This window comes from Parambassis ranga, chromosome 3, assembly GCF_900634625.1.
Source record: "Parambassis ranga chromosome 3, fParRan2.1, whole genome shotgun sequence".
In the NCBI taxonomy this organism is placed as follows: Eukaryota; Metazoa; Chordata; class Actinopteri; family Ambassidae; genus Parambassis; species Parambassis ranga.
Genome location: NC_041024.1, coordinates 1,608,969 through 1,626,654, shown reverse-complemented (window position 1 = coordinate 1,626,654; position 17,686 = coordinate 1,608,969). Strand labels below are relative to the sequence as shown.

Sequence of the window (17,686 nt, the reverse complement as noted above, 5' to 3'; positions counted from 1 at the left end):
GGACAAACCAATCTCCTCCCCGTCTCTCCTCATTCCATCACGCCCATCCAGCCGGTGGCTTCATCAGCCAGCCCTGCTCTCATGGAGGTGCCGGGAGGACGGATCGCCTCCCGCGCTGAGATGGACTAAGTGAGGTTTATGCTGTTCCCATGTGGTCTGCAGCCTCTATCTACTGTGTTATCTTTTCCTTAAGGTATTTACTCCAGGTGATTCTGTGATGACTGAATGAAGGAACTTTTTCACATCAACTCGGAAAGGGTCAAATCAAATGTCTCCAGCCAGCAGTCGGTGGATGTCCGGCGAGAGAAGAAGGAAAATCTGACCTACTGGCAGAGGCTGCTGCTATGTTTCTGAGCTCTTGTGTCATTAACTACAGCAAATGCTGCCTGATTTATGCTTACACTGGTCTGTCATACGTTTACATTTATTATTATGACCACGCCACACCCCAAAAGCCCCAATAATCTATGTTGAAATGTCCAACCCAACAGCAGAAATACAGAAAGACCACGACAGCTATCTATTGATAAGTAGGTTCATCCATCATCCAGCTTTGCAACTAACCATTATTTACAAATCCCTGCTCTTTGTAGGCCTGGATGTTTGTCTCTTCACTGAAGCAATATCTACTATTTCTATCCATATGTATTTTTAAATTCAAATCACATCGCCTTGAAGCTGAATGTGCCGCAGAACATCATTTCTATACAGCAGCTCGCCTTAAAAACCACACTTATGTATTCCATGTGCTTGAAAATTGAGAAGCAGCCGTCAGACACAGACGAGGCCGTAGAAGAATCTGTAGCATTTTCCATACAAACAACGATCCATCAAGGCCTGTTCTGCTCAACAAGGTCGCACACGAAGCCCCTGCAACTAAATGTCAGCCTTTGAAGTTGGCTGTGATTTTGTTTATCTATATTCCACACACGCCAGCCACACCAAATTAAAGCTCCTCGTCCTCACGGACACAAGACGACCTCTGGCCCTGCATCCTGCAATTAGTGTGGCTTTATTAAAACGTCCCTGTCGGGGTCTAGGAGGGTGGGATGGAATCTGTTGTCAGCATTACTGCCTGTTATCCATTTCCGGGCACTGACAGGCGCCTGAAGCCTTCGACTGGTGTCACCAGGGCACTAAATCTTGCAGCATACCACAGTTTTAGATCTGGTGTCTGTGGTGACATTCCCACCCAAGTGCATAAGCAGCAAAAGTGTATAAGAGTGTGGTGGAAAAGCCTAAGAAGCCTCTAAGGCAGCGGTCCCCAACCTTTTTTGCACCACGGACCGGTATCATGTAAAACAATACTTTCACGGACTGGCACAGAAAAAAAATAAATAAAAACAAAGTGCATAAACAGACAACTTACTCTTATGCTTAATTAGTGGGAGCCTTTGAGCTTTCTCAGCAATGAGGCGGTCCCATCTGGGGATAATGGGATTCATTTTGTTTTGGCCGTCATTAATTGCTTCTGTCCTTCTTGTTCATGTTTTCTTCTTTCAAAAAACTCCATGGCTTGTCTTTTAATGCAGGCTTCGTTGCCTCATTTGCGAGTCTGTCGCCACATCACTCAGAGCGGACTTGGTGTGTGAGAATCACCTGTTGCAATAAATCCATATTTTAAATAGGACTCCTGATATAGTCTTTTAAATGCAGGTTTCTTTTTCTTTGAAGGGGCAGGCTCCTCTTCCTCTGTCCCCTCGTTAGGTCTTTCCCCTTTCCGAAGAAGCTCTCCAAAGACGTTTGTTTTTTATTCATTTTTGCTGCTTGTGGGCTTAATTTTGGGGCCGTATCCCGTGACCGAGACAAGCGTCTGGACAGGTGCTTAAAGGCACAGGCGGATGAATCTGATCGATTTATAAATGAAACAGCTTTCAGAGTCAGATAATGAATAATATATGTTTTGCTCAGTCTTTCTGTGCGGCCCGGTACCAAATGACCCACGGACCGGTACCGGTCCCCGGCCCGGTGGTTGGGGACCACTGCTCTAAGGGAAGAGAGGAGGGGAGGGGAGGGGAGCGGCAGGGAGGAGATCAGACCAGACCAGCGGGACCGGAGACAGAGGACTTTTCACACAGATCAAATACAGATCTATTCTCCCTGCATCCTTGAACTTATCCAGGTGAGGAGTAGTGAGAGACAGCACCGAGATTGGACTGGGGCTCAGCGATGTCATTTGCGCTCCTACTCAAGCCTTCGTCGATGCTCTTAATAATCTGAATAATGGTCCCTCCAGATCATTGATTACAGCTTTTATACTGGCTGAGGAATAGGAGGTGTACGTCCGACTCCCCACCACAAATAAAGGTCAAAAATTAACCTTTTGAGTTCTCCAATGATTCTAAAAATGTTTAAAATCTTAAAAAGAAAAAAAGTTGTCCGAGAGGCATAACCTCCTCCACCGAGACTGAGCCGTGTGGAGGAACTATCTGTGCACCATGCCGGATAGTCGGAGGAGGAGGTGTCACGACAAATAAAGAAACCAGTTTAAACTCTGCGCCACTCATACACCACCACTCGCACTCATGCTTATGCTCACACTCACCTAGAGGAGAGGAGAGGAGAGGATCCTCTATATCCTTTATACACAGTATATGGGCTGAACTCGTCAACACAGAAGTTGCTAACAAGATGCTGCAACAAGCAGAAAGTAAGTGGGTAGGAGGACTTCTCTGCCACCCTTTTACATCCCACTGTCAGTGCACACATATACTGTATAATAATAATACCGCCGAGTCCCCAATAAAGCCTTTCTTTTTCTGTTTTTGTTGCTAGACAACAGAGCAAAGTTGCTATTAAAAAATGTTATTGAAATGCAGATGGACTTCACATTAAATGGAAAATTCCAGCAACTTCCAAGCTGCATGATTAAAACATGTTTTGTAACAAAGACACACACAAGTTAATGGATGCACAATGTTCTACTGTTCTGGTACCTGACATCGTTGGGTTCCTGCGTGATCTGGTTGGTGTAGCCAAAGTAGACTTGGTGCATATCTTTGTGGAGCAGAGTGAAGGGTTGCTTCGGAAAAGCACTGTAGCCCTTCACATTTATTGATTAGAGTGGCAGCGATCAACAAGCGGTGGTGGTGTGGCAAGGCCACTGGGCACGTGGCAGGCAGGGATAACAGCAAAGTTTGACACATCATCACCACTGTGTAGGTATTTTTCCACACTAAGCGTGTGCAGCAGCACGGTGACTCAGAGTACATCTTTATATACATCTCATTGTGCTGGACACACACAGTCAATCAAATCATAACCAGTGAATGGAGGCAACTGTGAGACAACAGCGAGCGCATTAACCAGCAGCGGTAGCAGCAGCATACATCTACATACAAAGCAGCCCGAGTGCAGGTAGAAAAACACTCATCTGTGTAAAAGAACGATTCCATTCCCAGTAGCGGGGCTCGGCCGCCCACCCAGCACATATCAGAACAACTTCCACCGAAATCACTATGTAAATGTTGAGGTTACGCACCACAGCAGGGTTTTTGTATCTGCACCAATGAACCGGTGTAATGCTTCGCTTCATTAAATAAACACACACAAACGAGGGAGCATGACGTGAGCTCATGAATGGAGAGTCGAAGGAGTAACCTGTGTGTGCTTGCAGAGCCCTGATACAATCAATCATCCTGCAGAGATGACCTGCTGAGAGATTTATGCCTTCGAAATGGAGCAGTGAGAGCGTGAGCAATACAGCAAACTGTCTGTAATAAGAAAACCATGCAACACATTAGGAGGCAAAGCAAAGAGATAAACGTCAGAGAATCTGCATCTACAGCTAAAACAATGTCATTCAACAGTGTTAGAGGTACGTTTTCCTGCACTGTAAAATGTTAAAAAACCAGAAGATGATGACGTACAGCATCATTTATCCTCCGAGCTTTTGATTGCAGCACATTTAAAAAGCCAGTAAATGAGGCTACTGATTCAGATTCAGTAAACATCATAATTCAGTCTGCACAATATCATTTGAATGTTTGAACTTTTCCAGTACACAATAACATCTAGGAGACCATGACCACATTTACTCTGTGGGAACCTCCAAGACCTGGAAATGAAGTGCCAAGTTCCATCTTAATGACGACTGCAGGGGTTTCATACATGTTTTAATTACACTAAGGCTTAAAGATACGCTGAACTCAGGGCTTGAATGCTTGGAGTTGTGACTTTTTCTTGTTATGCAGCTGTGCTTCTCAACTTCACATATTTGTAGGGGGTAAAATTGTCCCTTGACTGTCTGAAGAGCCAATATGAGCAGTGAGTGCTACAGTGAAAATGTGCTTCAGCATAAAAATGGTCAACGAAACTAACTAGTATCAGTGTCAGGGAGTAACAGATTACATGTACCAGCGTTAGAGTACAAACTATGAGTAACTGTATTTCATGAAGTGATGGTAATTAGAATACAGTTACTTTGTTTGGTGGATTACACAACAGTACTTTCAGGTGTTTCGTTCGTCTGCTATAACCGTAGACATGAAGTTATGAATATGTGTAACAGTATGGATGAGGCCAAACAGAAAGCACGCTCCAGTTTTTGGGAGACGATCACTATTTGGCACCTGTAAACCAGCTTGTTAGCTTCACTTGAGTGACTGAATTAGTTAACTACATATACAAAGTAACCCTCCCAACCCTGACTAGTATTACCCTCATCGTTCCCTTCCTGATCCCTGATGATTGGTTCTGTGGCTGCCGGCCCTGCCCGGACAGCAGGTTCATTATCTTGCTGGCTTCTCGGCCAGTTTGAGTGACAGCGTCATGACCCAGCATGACACGGAGGTAACAGGAGCAGCTAATTATTTCATAAGGACTGGACTCTGGAAGGACTTCTGCTCTGTCACCTCCGTGTTTCGGATCCTCTGCTGGGGGCGTCTGTGCGAGTAAAGCGAGAAGCCTCCTCTGTAAAGATTTCGTTACCTCGCTGCACCTTCAGGAGGCAGAGATAAGCTTTAAGCCTTTCCTGTGAAGGTGAGACACTTCTTATTTACTTTGACAGTCTTTCATCACACCGGCCTCTTGTCAGTTTTACCATCTCTGAACTGTCGGAGATGAATTTCAGGTTGGGGAGTTTTTTTTTTACAGCGTCGCCAGTGGCTCACTGCTCCAGCCTAATGAGCCATCTGGGCCATCTGTACTTTGGCACCAAAGTCACACATGTCCTCGCAGGGGTGACACCAGTCCACATGGCCTCAAATCCAATGAAAGGCATGCTGGGTGAAGTGGGGTTAATCATGCTGCAACATGCCGACATGCTGCAGAGCTGGTCTAAACCGAGGGAACTATAATGTTAGGTAAAAACATACCCGCTATACTTTTTCTTTCTCCTGACCCGAGGGCAAAGACAACATCATGTCTGCCTTGTCTCACACATGTAACACACACACACACACACACCCAGCTGCAGGATTGCTGCAGATTCATTCATAGCTGACAGCATTCTACCTCTCTCCATCTATCACCTGTACCTGGCTAGAAACCTGAAAACAGCTTTTCTATGGAAACATGAATGCAAGTTTCAGTCGCTCGTCTCTGACTTGAGAAGTTTACACTGACCTTTCTTTTGTTTCCCTTCATGCCTTAATTTAGAATCAACGATTGTGGTGAAGGAAAAAACTCTTGTATGTGGTATAAACCATTTAAAGTGTTTTGTTTTTGTTTTGTTTTGTTCAAATATCTAAGGACAAAAAGCTCTAAACCTGAAGCTTCATTCAGAGACGTGCACAGTCAGTGACATTTCATTTTAAAATAATAGCCGGGGAGCAGACATTTCAGGCACTCGGCAGTGCTTTTCCACTGTGGAGAATTCATAATAAAGCAGTCCTGTGATCTCGACATAATTACTGAATTAGAGAGCAGCCAGATTCAAAAGTGCCTTCAAAAGCTTTCCACGGAGGCAGAGGCCCGACGCGAGGTGTTCCGTGACAATTACCCACTGTTCATTTAATTATTTACTCTGTTAGGAAACATAAGTATCCAATTAGAGACAAACACAGACGGAGATACTCCAGATGCAGATGTGTGACATCCTCGTTTGTTTGCTTTGTGATGCAGCCTTTGTTCACAGGTGCTGACTGATGTTTCTGCAGATCACCTCTCAGTCAGTCTGTGACATTTTCATTGTCTGGGTTTGCGATCGATAAAAGTTTCAGGCGCTGCCTGGATCATTTTTCACACGGCAACAACTATCGACAGATTTTCTGTGAACTGGTTGTAATTTAACACCCATCAGATTTCTTTCCAGCTGTTTGTCCTCATACCAAATGGAAAACACAACCATTAAAGTTGCACTTACGGCTCCAGAGAGACCTGTGGACAGGCTGCCTGTTCCCACTGTGTGTTAATCAGTTTACCAGGGCCAGGCAAAAAATTGATAATTATCACACAATAACTTTCCTTAAAATATAAGATGTGGTCGATACAACATTCATTCCATAGCCATCACAGTAGGTGACTGGAGGGGAGATTTCTCTAAAACTTCACAACTCACTAACACAAATGTAGCTCTTAGCGTAAGTTCAATCAGGAAGACTCCGTTTCCCATCCGTCCCTCTCCTGACCAATCACAGCTTAGCACGAAATTTAAAAGTCTCCATCTCCTCTCCAGCTGTCTTCTGATCGAACCCAGCAACCCTCCTCCACCCCAAGCACCACCAGGTCCACGCCAGTAAGGCCTCCTATCTCCTGCCCTCCAGCTCTCCACCACCACCAGGTCTAGACCCCGGGGGGGATCTTCTGATCCAGCGGCCTCTCCTCTTGTGTTTTTCCCCCTTTTCGGATGTGGTCTTCTCAACGGGGTCAGGACGCCAATGCACATTCAAACTTTGTACTTAATAAATATTTCTCATTCAGTTCGCTGAGTCTCTCATGATTGAAATATATGATTTGAGGGTGATCCGTTTCTGTAAAACAGAATCATGGCTTGAAATCCATTTAAGGAAATGTTTTCATCTCAGTGTTGTTTTTATATTTATTGCAGCATTTTGTAAACTTAGACATGCATTCTGCAAAATATGGGTATGCATTTGAAGCGCTGCTACGTCAGTGCAACAGTGCTGGACGGGGAGGCTTAGATGGGCCTTAACGACACAGAACTGCAGAGCGCTACCAACCAGGAACCAACCAGTGGACTTGGATCTCACCCATGCATGAGCAGAGGAGTGACGCCTGCAGCACAACCCTCCATGGAAAGGTTGCAACACAAAATCAAGATTAGAAGACTGAGAAAATATTTTTTTCATGAGTTATTAGAAAATGAGCTGAATCCCTTTCTAGGTCGATATTTGTGGCGGCTTCAATGGGATTGAGAGCCCGACCACCGCTGGATATTATAACCCAGCGATCAACCAGTGGACGCTAATTTGGCAGTGGAGTTGGAGCTGCGGAGTATGCAGTAAGCACACAGAGCACTCTCACAACAGGCAGACAAACGAAAGAAGGTTTCTACATATTTTATAGGAACGAGGAAAAACTGGCACAAATCAGGCACCAGTTTTTCCTGTTACGCTCTCATGCCAATCATACAGGCACTTTTATTAGGCTCAGGTTGTTAGGCTGACAAACTTCAAGCAAATTCAGTGACTGCAGCTCATTCTAACCTCAGGATACTGTCAGATAATTTCCACAAAGTTAGACATTTTAACATAGAAATCTCTGGGGATTGCTTTAAAGACAGCCTAAAGTGGAAGCACAAAGAACCTCAGTCTGGGAAGTTGCCACTTGGTAGCAGGTACCCACATGTTCCTCAGAGATGTCTCAGTTGCAGTTGAAGCTACAGTCTCACTGCAGCGCACAGACGGGTCCTTTCGTCCCTCAGGTAATGAAGTGATGCTTCCCTTCATCTCCACCAGTGCGACACCATCTCTGAGTATAGCCGTCAGACTCCAGTCAGTTAGCTGCAGCAGGTTTTACTTTAATGGGACGACTGTATGAAAAACCACAAAGGTCTCCAGCGTCATCTAGACCATACTAATAACTTTTATTCACAAGGACATGTAAGAAAAAGAAGAAAAGAACAGAGCACTCCCTGTCTGCCTTATGATAGAGAAGATGTAACATTGTTCATTGTTTTAATGCAGCAGCAGCTCATTTCTCGAGGTTTTCAAAGTAAGTAAGTAAACAGTTTCTATATAGCAGCTTTCACAGATAAAATGATAGTATAGTAAAACAACACAGTAAAACCCAGTCAACTAAAAGCTTATCTGAACAAAAGTGTCTTCAGCTGCTGTTTAAAAGAATCAACACTCAGGAAGAGAGAGGGGCAGGGCGTTCCAAAGTCTGGGGGCCACAGCCTGAAAGAAGTGGTCTGCCTGGGTGTAAGGACGTTCTGGTGTGAGGATCGAAGGCTGCAGCCAGAGGAGTAACAAACAAGCATGTCTATGACGTACTGGGGGGCTCTGGAGCATTGGCCTTTATATTTAAATATATCTAAGTTGATAGAGACAGTTACTTAACAGTTGTTTAAAATGACCATCAAGAGATTTGTCAAACACAACTCCAAGATTCCTGAGTCTGGACTGAACAGACGAGCCCAGAGAAGGGGAATTTTCCCACCTGGAGCCAGCACAAGAGTTTCGGTTTCTGTTTTCAGGACGGTTGTGGACAGTTTCAGCTAGTAGCTAGCAGTTTTTAATACAACAAACAATTCATCAGCTCTTACCGTCTTAACCGTTCTACTGGATATCATCAGCATAAAAGTACAACACATCTTTAAAAGCACCTATGATCCAACCAAGGGCCAGATGTACATTAAAAATAAAAGTGGACCAAGGACAGCCCTGAGGAACACCACAGAACAAAAGGGACACATCAAGCATTATTAACACCCTGTTCTATCACTTGGGTATGATAAGAACATGTCTTAGACCTGTCCCAGACAATCCAAAGTTGTGCTGTAGCCGATGTATCAACATTTTATGGTCTACATGGTGAAATGCTGATTATAGGTCCAATAGAACCAGCGCAGAATGTTCGTCCAGCATCTAAAGCTGCCACGACACAAACTCTGAACCCTCCCTGAAACTCCTCTGGCACGTCTGGCCAAAACAATCACATCCGCTCCCTGAGCTAACTCAGCCTGCAGTGGCTCAGGCACATGCAGCTATGGTGGCCTACATTCAGACACACAGCTAGTCTGAACACGTCACATGCATTCAGTGTCGCTGTCGCTATGACATCTATTTCTGTCCTGTACCAGGTGTGGGAGAGCTGTGAATAATCTTCTTGCCATCATTACCCTGGAATCATTTAAACACACACTCACTCAACCATGCAGATGACCACTCTCACACTTCACAACATACTCTTCTAAACAAGTAATCACCTGAGGTGTTAATTAATGCTTTCCATGAAAAGCAGCAGCGGCCTTCTTACACAGCTCACTGCGTTCTCTGCAACATGCATACAAGCTATTTTTTGCATACGACTTCTATATTTGTGCAGTTTAATTAAGAAAACATGACTTACAGCTTCTGCTACATTACCCCTGTTAGCACAATTGCTACTGTCAGTGCAGATGAAGCCATTTCTAACCCAGTGGGAGCAAGTGCAGAGAACTTGTCACAGTCTATGACATAAGTTAAAGTCAAGAAATCAGATCAAATAAGAAACAACAAGCCACTGAGTCTACTTCTACTGAAACAAAAAAATTAGCAAACCAGAAAAATGTTCATGAAGAAGCGGTGATTTCTAAAACACCCCCGGCACTTCCTAACAAGACACTGATGGGTCCGAACCACCCATGGTTCAACATGAGCTTGGAAGATTTGTGAAGAACTTCCTGCTTTTAATTGTGACCCACCCTGTATGTTACTTCCCTTTCCTCTCACCTGTTGTTTGACTTGAAATTACACGATTAGGTTGAGTTAAAGATCACAATGTGTGTGAAAAGCGGCACCATCCACAGCTACAGTATGACACAAAAACTGCACGTCCTCTGCAGCCTCTCACTCCAAAACCAATTTAATCCTATAGACTATATAAATATAAAAGACAAGACTGGTCCTCAGAACATCTTGATTGCCTGCCCCCTAGTGGCTGGCTGCAGTACAGGTCATAAACTCCACCTCCGCTGACCCAAAAGTACTCCTCAGATAAATATTACACTCATTTATTAGTTAATTTATTAGTTAACATTGGCTTGAAGCAGAACCATGTCTCCTTTTGTTAAAAATGTACATGGGGGAATTTTGTACTACATTAACACTACACTAACTACATTATACACATGAATGCTTTAAATGACAGCTTCCTGCTTCTGGAGCTGCCAGCTCCATCTGTGCTCTACGTCTTTGCCTGTATTTAAATTAACAAGAAATCAGGGGGGAGTCAGACAAACATGGCCCTCCACACAGACTCACTTCACCCTCCTGATAAACTGAAGCATCATCTGGATTCGAATTGATTTAGAATGGTTTTTTTCAGACTAGTGTGTCAGCAGCAACCTTGTGGGCTCCGCTCAGTGGAGGTGAAAGTTGCTTTTTGAGAGAATCTACCTGAAAAGCCGGCAGGTTTGGTTTCCTCCCTGACAGTGAAACCTACGAAGCAGCTTTACAGCCATTTTTTTTTAAACTGCTGGGAACAGTGTCACACTTTGTCGAGATAAAAGTTTTCCAGCAGGGATTTCTTTCTAATCTGACAGCCTGGAGGCGAACATAAACAACACCAGACCCCCGCTGAACTGAGCAACTTTAATTTCCCTCCCTCCTCCTCCTCCAGTTTGTTTCCAGCTCCGTCTCTTCCAAAATAAGACTTGCATGGCATGTTCTCTGCCTCTTAATATTTCATCGTTCCACTTAGCTCGACGAGCATCTATTATTCACAAAGAGGTGGTCGCAATTAAGGGTCCTGCCAATCACCAGCGCCACGAGGGACCCCGGCGTCACCGTGAATCCGCTCGCAGGCTGCAGAGAGGCAATTTGAGGTGGAGCGTGTCCACGTGGGCAGCCGGCATTAACGCATCTGTTAAAAAACATGGTGTCTGTAAGAATGAAGCCTATGGACGCAGAATAAAGCAGCAGGCGGAGGATCGCTCTGCAGCAGGATGATGAATCTAATTCCTCCACGTCCGCCACACACACACAGCCTTGAATATGAAATAGTGTCATTTGTGACAGCAGTCACTCAGGAGAGCATGTCTATGATTCATGTTTAACTTTTGAATTATTAATAGAATTATTAATGTCACATTTGGGACACATCACTCAAAGGATTTGTTTTAGTTTTGACAGTGAGGATGAAGCATTAACCTCACATTAAACTCTACACATACACTGAAACCTTTAAACCACAGACAGAACACGTCCCTTTGGTCGTGACTTGGAAAGTAATGATGTACAAAGACTGACGCCTAAACAAGCAAAGAACAATAATCAGTGCTCCACAGGTAAAACAAGCCAACTCTCCTAGGTCTATAAGGGTTGTTGTTGTGCGTCATTGGGGACTTTTTTGCCCATTTGGGTAATTTTTGCGTCTTTACCTGGCCACCATTTTATCTGTGTTGGTGCATATGGCACATTTTTTTGTAACAAAGACTCTCTCTAGACAATTTTAGAATTCAAATTTCAAATTTTCTAATACATCAGAACATGGTGAAACAAATTTACTACCCTTTTGTATCATTCGTGGACAAAAACGTCCACTTCCAAAAAACATTAATATTTTTTCTTACTTTTTTCTGCATAAATATGTTAAACAACTTCAGCCCTGCTCAAAACTACCAAACATTAAATCATTTTGAGGACTTTAACCCTTTAAATGCCAGTTGGATTACTTGATGTCACAGTAATTTTTTTATGAAGAAAACACAAAAAATGAGTTATTTTCCACAAAACAAAAGTTAGGTGGCTGAGGCAGTATATTTAAATCTGTCATGGATAGGTCAAAGATTAGCCAAAATATTGAGTTTGATGCATTATTAGTTTTTGTGTAGCAGCAGTTTAAAATGGTATTTTCCACTCAGGTCCCATTAACTCCTATTATAATGCTACATTTTTAATACCATAGCTATAACAACATATAACCATGCAATTCTTGATGTAAGGGTTTCATTTTGGAGAAAAATAGTTACATTTGACATTTTCTCCTGTACTGTTCTACTACCACTAAAATCAGCCATTAACCCACCCATGAGCAAGTTGTTTAACATATTTATGCAGAAAAAAAAGCAGAAAAAAATATGAATCTATTAAGTTTTTATAGCAGTTTTTTGGAAGTGTACGTTTTTGTCCACGAATGACACAAAAGGGTCGTAATTTAGAGTGACGCCTGAGGGTTAAGCTAGATGCAACCACATGATAACATGCAATGTATGACTGAAAACAACCTTATACGTTTGTATTTTTAAACCTACAACAAAAAACATATGGCTGCATTTTAAACCACATTTGCCACATCTATAAATCTGGCTCTTTGACCGGCATATAGGCGTGGAGAGGGATCAACAAAAGTCCAAAAAACGGAGGTGGAGAGATGAAGAAAGGTGCTCCGGCAATTACACAACAATGAATCTCATGGAACAGAATCAGCATCACAGACCTTACTTTAATGAGTGTACGTCAGCAGCCTACCTGCAGCATGTTAGATATCGTCTACCTCAGTCTCCGACCCTCCTTCCCCCCTTGAGATGAGGAAAATCTGCCCACTCAAGCCCTCTGGGAGTAAGATGAAGTGGAGTAGGATTAAAAAAGGAGGAAGCAGCAAAACAGAAAAGAAAAAAGGGACAAAGGGGGAGGAGGAGAAAGTGCACTGTCCTACAGTTTGTCCAGAGACAGACTTCAATAAGCTGAGCCAGGAGCCTGCAGTCACTGGGACATAAACATCCGTCAGGCTGGATCCACGGATAAAATTATAATGATCTTTGTTGATATACACCTTCAAAGAGGTTTTCAGCATTTACATAATTGTAGTAAATCTCCACTTCACTTCTCACAACACAAAACATAAGAATAAAAGTTTCCCTTGATTGTAAATCTGAGATTCTCCCTGTGCCTTTTTAATTAGTTAAAAGCTGCTGTTTGAAATGCAGGCGCACACACACACACACGAGTTATCTGAGCCGTGTTTTTCTTTTTTTTGCTGTGTAATCGTGTGAGAAATGTAGTGTGCAAAGATAAAAGAGATTGTGGAGCCTGGGCACTGATCCAGGCAGAAACACAGCCGAGCAGATATCTGACAGCAGGGAGCCAAACAGGCTTCACATTCACAGCCAAACATTCAGACTGCCGAGAGAGACCTGCTCACAGAAACTACACACGGTCCCACTGATCCTTCTCAGGCGCTGTGAAGATCTGCTTCATTATTCAGCTCCACTGTTCTCCAAAAGCTCCACTACTGTTTCTGCTATTCATTAGAGACGCCCATTAGCTGGAAGTTAAAGGAATATATTTTTTTAGAAATACTGTGATTTATTCACATAACATTTTTATGTGGAAATCCAGTGATCCCTCTGTGACCTCTGCCTAATTCCTTAGTACTGTTTAAGTGAGCCCCAAAGGTCCAAGCAATAAGCTGAAGTCCACCACGAGCATGTGAAAACTGAGGCAGTACAATTTTAAACACTGTCTCCAGAATCAAATCCAAAAGCTGCATTCTTTCAAGGACACATCTGTGAGACACCAAGGCTGTCCCTTTAAACATGTCCTTATATTCCCCGGCTAACTAAAGATGCATCAGGTGACATATCCCTGGATTCGGGCTCCCTTTAGAGCCATTTTGCAAAGACAATATTTTGTACTTCTACATATTTGAATGTGTAACCACTAAATCAGAGGTCCCCATCAAGATCAATGATGCTGTTTTGTTAGATTTTAAGTTCAATAAATCACCTTTAGAATGAGGCTGCACCTGGTTTCTCAATCCTAATCTGGCTGTTATTCAGATTAGATTACAGATGTTACTGTACACAGGGAGGTATAGATGCTCGTGTATTTAGACACACAGACACACACACAGACACACACAGCTGACCAGAGCTGAATAACAGTGACTGTGGCTCACACTGAGAGTCAGTAAATCAGCAAACATCAGACCACAGCAGGGTCCGAACATATGACGTCTACCTGCTGATATTGTTATTCACTGTAATCCAGCTGCTGACAACTGGACCACAAACTCACAATCTAGACTTCCAAACGTTCTCATGCTAATCAGTCAGACATAAACACAGAAACAGTATAAAAACGACAGCTAAATAACTACTTCTAAAGGGTTTACAGACATTTTGAAGCGAAGTACTTTTGGTTCAACATTATTATTAATGTCTGGGTTTGTGAATCTGAGTCTAACTCACCATCTCCGGTTCCTCCGGGTCCTCCGGTACCTGTCGGCTTCACCGGGCAGCGGACCGCAGCCTGCGGGCATGAGAGCGCTCAGCGAGCCACCGGAGATCCACACTGCGGTCAAGACCGACACAATAAGAGGCTGTTTCCGTCCGACACTTTCAAAATATAACAGCAGCGAGCATCAAACGGAAAAATACAAATAATAATACAGTCGGCTTCCTGATAATAGTATTTAACACCTCGAATCAGGTAAACATTAACAAAGCTAGATTCACATACACATGTTCAAACAAACTTTCTAACAAAACATTACATTAACTGCTCTATTAGACGTTTTATAAAGTAAAAAATAGTTCACTATAGTTAGCAACAACGTCGTGTAACTAGCTATAAACGTTTAGCTTGAAAAGTTAGCTTAACTTAGCTAGCTAATAACTGTTAAAGATTAAACTATATTACCAGATCTCAGCAGAAACGTGATGTTAACAGCTTTGTTTACACTTTCTTACCTGGACGCGGAACAAAATGTATGTTTTATAGCTAAAGGCTAAAGTTACATTCATACCTAGAAGATTTTCCGTAAACGCAGCATCGTTTCAATAACTGTGCGTCCATCACGCAGCAACATCCGGGGCTCAGACACGACGCCAATGCGGAAGTGGTGAAAGTCGCAGTTCACGCCGCAGCCGCTAGGGGCATGGCTCCAAAAGTGAGTCACTCCCCATAGACTGCCATGTTAAAATGTCCAGATTCACAGCAGAAATAAACAGGTTGACAGCCTGCTACAAACAATGGTTCTGGACTCAAATGATCAGTTTAAGATTAACTTTATCAATCAATACAATCAATACAATACATTTCCTTCTAGTGTAATACATTCTGACTCATAATTATGGGCGTGACCACTTTAAGTGACATATTTGCCAGATCACAGTATGAAATAAGATAAAAGTGAGATAAATATAAGGTAAATAAGATGAAATAAGGTGAAGTAAACAAGGTAAACAATGTAATAAGGCTATAAATTGACATGACGTTACAGACTTACCATGAACAGAACGGGACATGAGTGGTGGTTGTAATGGCAAACCACATGGATCAGTGAGGTGGTACTGGTGTGGAAGTAAACAGTGCAGATAGTCATCATTGTGCAGTGACTATACTAAAGTTATCACTCAGAATGAAAGCTGGGAGCAGGGAAGAACAGTAAGCCTGGATTAGCACGAGGTCTGTGCAGTCACACCACTTATGCTTGCATTGGACTTTATTAAAAAAATAATATGCTGGTCAGTGTTTAAAGTAAAAATCTGAATGAAAAGCTTTAGAAAGATTAGGGATGAAATTGTTTTCTATCAACACTTCCTCTTTACAGTTGGGATTACAGCCACCCTGTCTCCTGATGAAATCCTCTTATGACACCCGCCTATAAAAAACAAACAAGGGAATTCTGGGAAAGTTTCCGTCCCAGGCGGCGCACCGTGCAGACCTAACAGGCTGACTGAAAGGTGGCGGTGAAGTATCGCACCATCGCCCCCTGTCTGTCTGTCTGTCTTCACGCTGGAAGGATCCGACGCGGCTGCGGTCCGTGAACCTACGCTGCGTTCTTCTTCCACTCGAGCGGAGCCTGGAGACCCAGGAACAGACAGGAGCAGCTCCGGGGAGTCCATGTCTGACGCCCTCTGTGTGGACCAGGTCCAAACACACGCATGTTTGTCAGTCCTCCCGTCCCGTCAGACGGACGTGTTTATGTTTCTTCTTCTTCTAGAATTGAGCAGATGTGCACGGAGCTGTGTGCTGCTGCTGAGAGCGAGGCCTTCATTGTGTTCTTCTGAAGGATACATCTGTCTCCTCCTGTTCACTTAGAGCACTTTAGAAGCTCTGATGTCTGCTTTATCTTTGGGAATAAAGTCAGAGTGGAGCCACAGAGGCACGCTCCAAAAACTCCTCTATAGAAAACACGCTCTGAGAGTCATGGTTTACTGTGATGTGGTACTTTGCAAAGGGTTGTAGATTCCCCTGCGCATCAGGGAGGCGGCTAATAACTCCACTCCATCCTGCACAGTGACATCCAATCTGAACATGTGAGGTTGTTTATGGTTGTTTATATTTGTGCAAAATAATGAACAGATTCATCAAAATACAACAAAAAGACTTCTGTTAGCTTAGCACAGAGACTGTGTTAGCCTGTTTTAAGCAGGAAGCAGCAGTTTACCTGGAGTCTGGATACTAACCTGTCAAGGAGACTTGATGGTGCATTAGCCTAGCTTAGCACAAAGCTCAGGAACAGTGTTGGAACAGCTGGAAGCAGAGAGAAACAGCTGGCAAGACAGAAGCTACTCACTCTAAAGGATCAGGAAGAAAACCAAGAAATCCAAAGAGAGAACACTGGCAAAGGTTCAGGAGAGGTGGGGTCCAGGTAGGACCTGTACTGCAGCAGGAACCCTGCATGAAAAGGATTTCAGGAAGTGATCAGCTCTGTCTGAAGATTCTCTGTGTTATGTTTCTGTGTTGTTGCTGCTGTCGGTGCATTCAGATCACTTTCACTCTGAGTTAAAACAAGAACAACGATCAAGACAAACTCCACAGTCACAGGACTCCAGCTGAGGACCCGCTGTCAGCCCGTTCTGGTTCTGCTTCGCTGGGCCCGCCTCCACTGCTGAGCACCCTTGGGCGACTCAGATGCACTTTTGTAGTTTTTTATCTTTCAGCAATCAGCTGCTGCAGACAAACAGGGCAGCAGCTGCGTTCCTCTAATCTCCACACAACACCATCCCAGCTAACACAACCTAAGCCTCCATGCAGAGGCGTAGCAGCGTTAGCGTTTCTGCACTGCATGCACACAGAGGTTGCTATTAGCTTAGCTTGGCCTGGATTCAGGGATAGTGTGCACACAGACTGGGAGCAGGGAGGAACTGTTAGCCTAGCCTAGCCTGCACCCAACTCACACCGAGGCGTCATGTCCAGCAGCACCGAAGGCATGGAGCCTGTAAAGATAAGAGTCTTTATGAATCTGCTGCACCGCCGTGCTGTGATATTTATTTGTTGGATGGCGGCGATGACCTTGCTGCTAAGACTTCTGTCCTCACTTTCTGTGGCTTAGCTAATCCTGGTGACAGCTTTAGTGCCAACAACATAAATGATTGAGCCCAACAATGCAAATATCTTCCTTTTTCCTGGAAAACTCCGTCATGTCTCCGTTGTCCTCCCAGCTGCCGCTCGGTTCTGATCTCATCCATCTGCAGCGGCGGACATGGAAGGCTTTTGGTTCTAACATCAACTTAATGAATCTGCAGTTTGACTTTAAGTCCCACACAGATCACAGCACTAAAACAGAACGACTTTGCTGTCAGCCATGTGACGTGTTCCACTTTGTTCTTGATTTCGGGCTCATTTCAGCA

The 17,686-nt window shown here is 43.7% G+C and overlaps 1 protein-coding gene across 2 annotated transcripts in view; it reads right to left on the bottom strand.

Annotated features, from left to right (window-relative positions):
- Positions 1–14,422, bottom strand: part of large2 (LARGE xylosyl- and glucuronyltransferase 2) — a 120,168-nt gene extending 105,746 nt beyond the window's left edge. Inside the window, exon 1 of one of the 2 annotated variants that reach the window (XM_028402119.1) lies at positions 14,297–14,422. The gene's annotated coding sequence lies outside the window, so the exon portion shown is untranslated. Of the gene's footprint in view, positions 1–12,575; positions 12,671–14,296 lie in introns of those variants that run through there. The other variant, XM_028402117.1, reaches the window with a different exon arrangement.
- Positions 14,423–17,686: the final 3,264 nt, after the last annotated feature.